This window comes from Leopardus geoffroyi, chromosome C1 (genome assembly GCF_018350155.1).
Source record: "Leopardus geoffroyi isolate Oge1 chromosome C1, O.geoffroyi_Oge1_pat1.0, whole genome shotgun sequence".
NCBI classification, from domain to species: Eukaryota; Metazoa; Chordata; class Mammalia; order Carnivora; family Felidae; genus Leopardus; species Leopardus geoffroyi.
The window spans coordinates 182,972,642-182,982,195 of record NC_059328.1 but is presented as its reverse complement, the minus strand read 5'-3'; the positions used below and the strand labels follow the sequence as shown (position 1 = coordinate 182,982,195).

Below are 9,554 nucleotides of genomic sequence, written 5' to 3'. Positions count from 1 at the left end.
GCAGTAGCCATCTCCCCAGTGCTAGTCTTCCCTGCCAACAGAAGTTAACATAGGTAATAATCAGAAAGCACTCTGTAGACAGTGATTCTTATATGTGACAGGTAAACACATCCAGTAACCTTAACAGTTTTACTTCTGCAAAACTGCCACGATAGTTTGCTTTTGGTACCCAGCAAAATTTACCTCTTATTTCACCTTTCTAGATTTCCAGGCTTATATATTGAAAGTCATACATATGATTAATTGCTATAATACATTAAGGAAAATGAAAATAAGTACATGTTGAAGGCACATGAGTAAATGTGAGGTAGCGTAGCATGGGAGTTAAACTCATGTAGTCTGAAGCCAGATGTTTGGATTGAATCCTGGCTCTGCTACTAATCAACCATGTGGCTGTGGGTGTATTATGTAATCTCTGGGTGGCTTACTCAGTTTCACCATCTATAATATGGGAATAATAATAGCACCTAAGTCACGGAGTTGATGTTAAGATTAAATGAATTAATATTCATAACACATTATAAACAATGCATGACAGATACTACATATAAGGTGTTAAAGAAGGTCATGAAAAAGCAAAAAGTCGGTCTTTAGGAAGTGACCTTTCTGTACGATTAGAAAAATAAAATAGCATTAAATTTTTTTTAATGTTTTATTTATTTTTGAGAGAGAGAGACAGAGTGTGAGCAGGGGAGGAACAGAGAGAGAGAGAGAGCGGGAGACACAGAATCCAAAGCAGGCTCCAGGTTCTGAGGTATCAGCACAGAGCCCAACATGGGGCTGGAACTCACGAACCGCAAGATCATGACCTGAGCCAAAGTTGGATGCTTAATGGACTGAGCCACCCAGGCACCCTAAAATAACATTTTAAAGAATGTTTTTTAATAACTCAGTGCTCATAAGCTTGATTTAATTTAATTGAGGCAAATGAGGACTTTGAATTTGATAAAAAAATTATCTACTGCTGCTACTTTTTGGTGAAACAGGAAGTTGCCAAGTGATATTCCCAAAGTAACAGCAAGGAAAACAAATGCCCTAACTTGGCATAGTTTTCTCTTACATACATCACACTCTACACACACCTCAGTGGTCTCTTCTCTGCTTATTAACTGTATGCTGGGATGTGGCCAAAGATCCTGATCCCCGGGAACATAGAAGCATATTCTCAGGGGTGTACTTTTTATAAGAAGTGTTAAGTTTTGTGTTTTTGTTCCAGGGATGATCCCCCCAAAGAATTTAAATCTTTTCTGACTCATTAGGATCATCAGTTTATAGCATTTGTGCTTATAATGTTGCTGTCGCTGAGTAATACTGCTTTCATTGTCTGAGCTTACGAGAAAAGACAAAAGGTAGATTTAATATGTAAGTGATGTGTTTGAGCCAAGGAAGGGCCAAAAACGAGGATTTCATGGCAGTTTTCATAGAGAAAAATGAACAGAACTGAGTTATCATCTAGCATCATGCGTTATTTTCATGATGAACTCAAAATAGCCTTTGCTGTTAATAGTCCATGTTGCAACCTCATTATCGTCCTGGCGAAGCACCAGTTGTCAATTACAGTAAATGAGTGTTGTTAATTAGAATTTTATTTGTTTTTTTAGTTTTGCTTATAATTAACACATTTTATGGTTTTATGTATTTGTCTAGTACTATTGACATTTAATTATGTATTTGTGTGTATATATTATGTTAAAAATGACTTATCTGCATTAGAGACTATGCCAGAATTTCCCCCTCCTTTCTATAAGGGATCCATGCATTCGTGAAATTCAAAAAACACTGCCTAGGGAGGAGATGGTCTTGGCCCTGCTGGAAAAGAGACTCAGAGCACAGAAGGTCAAGGAGATTTTTCCCCTTTCCTGACTTGGCCGTGCCGGGTGTCCAGCTTATCAGCCGACACAAATCAGTGCTGTACACAGTGGCTGCAGTGGAAAGCTGATGCAGACAGGTGGTCTGTTTCTTTATATCACCCTCATCTCTCTGTTCCCTTTACATCTTTAAATGTTCTCTTCTGTCTTCGTGCTGCTCCTCACGCATTTTCTAGCAAGCTTCTGTGTTAGGGTCTTTGCACATTGGTTCTCTGTGCCTGGAACACAAGGCTAACTCCCCAGAATTACTCACTTCTTTGCTCCTGTATCACCTTCTGAATGAGGCTTGTTTTACATTCCTATTCTTGAGTCCTTTACCCACTCCAGTATTTTTCCCCAAACACGTATCATTTTCCATTGCACGCTGTAATTTACCTATTATGTTTATTATTTATTGTGTCTCTCCCTCTTTCATTTTCTGTTAGAATGTCAGCTCCATAAGGACAGGAGTTTTTTATTTTGTTTAGTTCACTAATATATCCTGAAGGCTTAAAATAGACGCTCAATAAAAAATCTTGAGGGGCGCCTGGGTGGCACAGTCGGTTGGGCGTCCGACTTCAACCAGGTCACGATCTCGCGGTCCGTGAGTTCGAGCCCCGCGTCAGGCTCTGGGCTGATGGCTCAGAGCCTGGAGCCTGTTTCCGATTCTGTGTCTCCCTCTCTCTCTGCCCCTCCCCCGTTCATGCTCTGTCTCTCTCTGTCCCAAAAATAAATAAACGTTGAAAAAAAAAATTAAAAAAAAAATCTTGAATGAACTTGTCATTTTACTTTTTTCTTAGTACAATTCTTCATAAATTTATAGCCTATGTTTCTTGTTTCCAAACAGTTTGAAGGATAGGGGTGGTGAGGGCACAATTGTATATAGTAGTAGGTGGAAGTTTAGGATACATAGCTCTGTACTGTCCTGACAGTTTTTCACTTTAAATGAGGCATTTCACATTAAATGAAACATATTTAGTATATATTTACAGATAGTCTTCCCGTCTGGTTAGTTTCCTGTGGACTATTTTGGAATAAGTAATTAAGAAAACCAACTCATCTACTATAGCAATTGTTTTAATTCAGATAAATTAGAATCCAATAAAATGCTTTGTATTAGTATTGCACTTGACCATTTGAAGAGCACTTTGATAAAAATTCCCTTGTATGTTCTTTTCATCAACCATGACTGGGGTGACAGGTATTTTTAGTCCCTTCACTGAGGTTGCAGAGAAGTTAAAGAACTAGTTTAAGATAATGAAAATGATTTTCTAACACCTGAAACCTAGGTCTTTAAAGTCCTACGTAGGACTTTTTATAGCCAGTTATGGTATCAGATTATGGGGCAACTAATGGAGAGGGAGGACAAAGAATACACAACCTCAGGAAGGCATCTTATAGGATGAAACATTAATTTCTCTCTACTGAGATCATATTAAAAGATTTTCTTTAATATTCCCATTTTCAGTGGTCTAGTGAACACTTCCTATTAAGTAACTATAGCTTTTATATTCTGATTAAGTAAATGAGCTGTTGTTTGTAAGGCAGCGAAGGCTTTTACATCTTAATGAGATTACACTGTGATTTATTGCATATGGGATACAGAAAAGAAACCATCAGAAAGTGACTCAGGAGATTTATGATAATGTCATGAAGTTATTGAGAAATTCAGAGAAGAATAAAATAGATTAAACCTAGGTATTTAGAATAAGTGATTAGTATTTTATAAAGCATACAAAAGAAATTAATCAACTGGCAGTTTAGTTTAGATTGTTGTTGTTGTAATTATCCTTAACTCGGGACATTGCAATGGAGGACTGTAAAAAGTAGTAGGCAAGGGAATTACAAGTGGTGTTTTCATCATTTCATTGTGTAAATACTCATAAATTTGTGTTCTCTTGTTTGCTTTCCCAGAGCCCTTATAAGTAATTTCACATTGTTATTTTTCTTACCTTGTGATTTTTTTTTTTTTCTTAATGCGGCCATTCTTCTGGCCTGTGAGAGTTGGGACCAAACTTTAATCATTTTTGTGTCCCCAGGATCCAGCATCTATTTGACCCATGGAAGGGGCTCAGTGCCTGTTCACCCTCAAGTGAATGAGGAAGTGTAATGAGCAGTCCTGGGTTGGATTTTTCTTTTAATCAGACCTTCAGTTTGGGAGATCCAGATTTCATTTGTTTTTGGATTTGCACAGATAGGAGAATTAGGAGACAGATCATCTAACTCTAGAGTGGAGCAGACACTAAGCCAGTTGCTGTAAAACCATTGCTCCATCTAATCCTCAACAACTTGTTAATGTTGTATGATTTTCATCCCCATCTTATAGATGAGGAATGTGGAACACAGAGACATTAAATTACTTTTCCAAAGTCACGCAGTAACAAGTGATAGAACAGGATTTGAACACAGGGGATATATTTAACCACTGTACTAAAATGTTTTACTTTTTTGCCACAGAGCAGAAGAGAATATAGTTTCCATGTTCATTTATCAAAGATTTGCAAAGGGAGGCATCTGGCTGGCCCAGTTGGAAGAACATGGGACCCTGGACCTCAGGGTTGTAAGTTTGAGCCCCACATTGGATGTAGGAGTTACTAAAAAAATAAATAAAAACTTAAAAAAAAAGATTTGGAATGAATGGTATACATATAACGTGAAAGTTCACTAAATGCTTTAGGTTTTTGGTTGAAATGTTCACCTTCCATTTTATACCTCAACCCACCTCGGTCTAGCTTTTGGCTTTTGACAGTCACTGCCCCCACTAAGGTCATTAGGGACTTCATCATCGCTAAATGGACTTTTTTTTTTTTTCAGGCTTTAGCCTCTAATCTTTGAGAATTTGTTGCTGTTGATCTCAGATTCCTTCTTGAAAATGTATATATTTTTGGCCTTACATGAGACCATTCTCTCCTAGTTACCTGCCTACGTTTGTTTCCACTTTGTCCTCTATTGTCTCTTCTTCCACTTTAAATACTGGTGTTCTCCAGGTTTTTATCCTAGGCCATTTTCTTCTAATTTTGTGCTTGGCACTCTCTGAGAAATGCATCCATCTCCATGGCTTCAGCTAACACCCATAGCCTTCAAATCTTCAATTTTAATTGTTTCTGAGTGCCATCATTGTATTTTCAGTGTTGACCTGACATCTCTATCTGGATGGGCCCCACACTCTTCAAACTCATTATAACCCAAACCAAATTTGACCACACCCCCATCCTGTAACCAGTTCACCTCTTCTTTTCTCTAATGTTGCTGGTGGCGGTTACCCACATAGAGATTTGTGACTTATTCTTAAATTTTTCTCCATCACCGCCCCCCCCAGCTGGTCTGGTCAGTTCACCTCTTCAACATCTACTTCTACCCCCACTGCTTCTGCTCTTATACTTGTCATCTGTCCCCTAACTTTGCAGCACACTTCTGACTGATGTTTTGCTACAATCTCTTCCTGCTGTAATTCATCCTCTGTGTTTTCACTAGAATCATTTGTCTTATAAAATACGGTTTTATCCCTGATGATGAAAGTTAAGCTCAGTGAAAAACGTGGAAAAGACAGGAAACAGAAAGAATAAAATAAAAAACTACTCGTAGTCCTGCTACTGCCTCCAATATAATTCTTACTAACATTGAAGCCAGTTACACTTTTATAGTACAGTGTGATCATCTCAGCTACCCTGATTTAAAACCTTCACCATGAAGGTGGAAGTGCAGTTGCCATCTGAATCTGTTGGTGTAGATAGCTTGTTAAAGGCAAGTTAGTTATAAATAATGCAGGCAAAGTAAAGCATTTATTATTATCCGATGGGGAACACAATCCTTCGTCATCTTGTACAGACTGTCACTCCCTTCTTTTTGAGGTTCCTAAACTTTGTCTTGACTACAGTGATTTGCAAACTTTGAAAATATCCCTAGTTTCTAATTTTATTTAAAAATGGTTATGTTAAAACCATTTTAATACAGAGTCTTTTGCCATGTTTGAAAAACCACGTTATTAGGGCCTGTTTTACTTTAAGCGATAGAGTCACATGGCACCAAAAATTATTTATTTATTTATTTATTTATTTATTTATTTATTTATAGCATGAGCAGGGCTGGGGCAGAGAGAGGGAGAGAGAGAGAATCTCAAGCATGCTCTGTGCTGTCGGTGCAGAGCCCCACATGGGGCTCGAACTCACGAACTGTGAGATAATGACCTGAGCCAAAGAGTTGGACACTTAACCAACTGAGCCACCCAGGTGCCCCTGGATCAAAAAAATTTTTAAGTGAGAAAAGATCTAGATTGAAAAGTATCCTTGCAACCTCTCCTGCATTTCCAAATCTCTCCCTTTCCCTCCAACAGGTAATAATGCTTATTACTTTCATGCTTATCCTTTCAGACTCTCCATATATACATGAGTAGGTATATATTCTGCCTATGCTTGTGTATACATATATGCAAGCAAATGCAAATATATACATATTTTTAAATTCCCCTTCATTTTCTATAAAAATTAGCGAAGTATGTATATTCTTCTATACCTTGATTGTTTCACTTTATATATTTTGTAGATTTTTCCATGTCAGTATATAGAAAGAGCCCCATTCTTATATATTTGAACACTATTTTAATTGTTGAGATGTCCATGTTTTATTGACTGGACACCTGATAGAGCTTTAAATTTTCTCCAGCTACTACAAACAAATAATGCTTTTATTTTATTTTATTTTATTTTTTATTTTTATTTTCTTTTAAGTGTTTATTTATTTTTGAGAGAGAGACAGAGTACAAGCAGGGGAGGGGCAGAGAGAGAGGGAGACACAGAATCTGAAGCAGGCTCCAGGCTCAGCTCACGGACCTGAGCTAAAATCGGACGCTTAACCAACTGAGCCACCTAGGTGCCCCAAACAAATGATGTTTTAATGAATAATCATATGTATATATATAAGTATATATTCATATATATATTTATATATAAGTATATATTCATATATATATTTATATATAAGTATATATTCATATATATATTGATATATAGAAAATGGCCTAGGATAAAAACCTGGAGAACACCAGTATTTAAAGTGGAAGAAGAGACAATAGAGGACAAAGTAGAAACAAATGTAGGCAGGTAACTAGGAGAGAATGGTCTCATGTAAGGCCAAAAATATATACATTTTCAAGAAGGAATCTGAGATCAACAGCAACAAATTCTCAAAGATTAGAGGCTAAAGCCTGAAAAAAAAAAAAGTCCATTTAGCAATGATGAAGTCCCTAATGACCTTAGTGGGGGCAGTGACTGTCAAATATTGAAGCCAGAAGCTAGACCCAGGTGGGTTGAGGTATAAAATGGAAGGTGAACATTCCCACTATATATATATATATATATATATATATATATATATATATATATATATATGAAAGCATTCATTGCAAGCATTCTTATTTTCAACTGAGGTAAAATTCACTTAGAATAAATTAAACATTTGAAACATTTGAAAATGATAAGTTCAGTGGAATTTATTGCACTTATAATTTTGTACAACCATCACCTATATCAAGGCCAAAAAACATTTTTACAACCCTTAGAGGAAATTCTGTATCAGTTAAGCAGTAATTTTCCAATCCTCTTACCCAGCCCCTGACAACTACCAGTTTGCTTTTCTGTGTCTATGGATTTACCTGTTTTGCATATTTTATATAAATGGAATCATGTAATATATGACCTTCTCCATGTGACTTCTTTCACTTAGCATAATGTGTTTGGGGTCCATCCATGTTGTAGCATGTATCAGTACTTCCTTTCTTTTTATGACTAAGTAACATTTCATTGTATGTATATACCACATTTTATTTATTCTTTCATCCATTGGTAGATACCTGGGATTTGGCTTCTATGCTACTATGCTACTATGATCATTTGTGTAGAGATATTTGTTTGAGTAACTACATTCAATTCTTTGGATATATATACCTATGAGTACGATTGCTAAATCATATGCTATTTCTGTGTTTGACTTTTTGAGGAACCTCCAAACTTTTTCAAGGCAGGTGTACCATTTTACATTCCCACCTGTAATGGATGAAAATTCTGATTTCTTCACATCCTTGCCGACACTTATTATTATAGCCTTTCTAGTGGGTGTGTGGTGATATTGCCTTGTGATTTTTATTTGCATTTTCCTAATGACTAATGATGTTGAGCACCTTTTCATGTGTTTCTTGACTAGTTGTTTATCTTCTCTGGAGAAATGTCTATTCAAGTTTTTTGCCCATTTTTAAATTGGGTTTTTGGTCTCTTTGTAGTTGCATTGTAAGAATTCCTTATATATTCTGGGTATTAGACCCTTAACAGATAAATGATTTGCAGATATTTTCGCCTATTCTGTAGACTGCCTTTTCACTTTCTTGATGGTCCTTTGAAACCCCAAAGGGTTTCATTTTGATGTAGTTCAACTTACCTATTTTTTCTTTTGTGCTTATGTTTTTATTTCCATAATTAAAATTCCCTTACCAAATCCAAGCTCATAACATTTATCCCTATGTTTTTTTCTAAGAGTTTCATAGTTTTTTCTTTTACATTTATGTCACTGATCAGTTTTTGAATTAATTTTTATATACGGTGTGAGAGATAGGGGTCTGATTTCATTCTTTTCCATGTGGAAATCCAGTTATCCCAGAAATATTTGTTGAAGAGACTCTTCTCTACCTATTGAATAGTCTTGGCACCCTTATTGAAAATCAGTTGATTATAGATGTATGGGTTTATTTCTGTACTCTCAATTCTATTACATTATTCTATATATCTATTCTAGTATTATTACTACACTGTGTTTATTGTTGTAAATGCTTTGTGGTAGGGTTTTGAATCAGGAAATGTGTACCTTCCAACCTTTTTTTTTTTTAAGATTGTTTTGGCTATTTGGAGCCCCTTGCAATTCCATATGAACTTGAAAATCATCTTTTCCATTTCTGAAAAAAAAGACCTTTGGAATTTTGGTAGTGATTGCATTGAAATCTGTAGATTGCTTTGGGTAGTATTGACATCTTAAAGATATTAAGTCTTCAATTCATGAATGTAAGACATCTTTCTATTTACTTAGGTCATTTTCAATTTCTTTAAGCAATATTGAACAGATTTCTGTGTACAAGTCATTTACCTACTTGGTTAAATTTATTCCTGGATATTTTATTCTTTTGGATGCTATTGTAGTTGAAATTGCTTTCTTAATTCCCCTTATGGATACTTATTGCTGGTGTATAGAAATACAATTGATTTTTGAGTTTCCATCTTGCATCCTACAATTTTGCTGAATGCATTTATTAGGTCTAATAGTTTTTTTGTGTGTGGATTCTTTAGGATTGCCTATATAATACTTTGTCAACTATAAATAGAGACAATTTTACTTTTTGTTTTAGTTTGCCTGACTTTCATATCCCTTTCTTGTCTAATAGCTTTGGCTAGGATTTTCAGTACAATGTTGAATAGAAATGTCAAAAGCAGACATCTCTGTTTCATTCCTGATCTTAGGGAGAAGGCTCTCAGTCTTTAGCCATTAAGTATGATGTTAGCTGTGGGCTTTTCTTTTCTTTTTTTAAAGTTTTTATTTAAATTCAAGTTAGTTAACATAGAGTGCGATATTAGTTTTAGGTGTACAATTTAGTGGATTCAGCACTTCCATGCATCACCCAGTGCTCATCATAACAAGTGCCTTCCTTAATCCTCATCACCTATTTAA

At 35.8% G+C, this 9,554-nt stretch overlaps 1 protein-coding gene across 5 annotated transcripts in view; it reads left to right on the top strand.

Moving 5' to 3' along the window:
* Positions 1 to 9,554, top strand: part of HECW2 (HECT, C2 and WW domain containing E3 ubiquitin protein ligase 2) — a 375,863-nt gene that overhangs the window by 178,591 nt on the left and 187,718 nt on the right. The window lies entirely within an intron of this gene.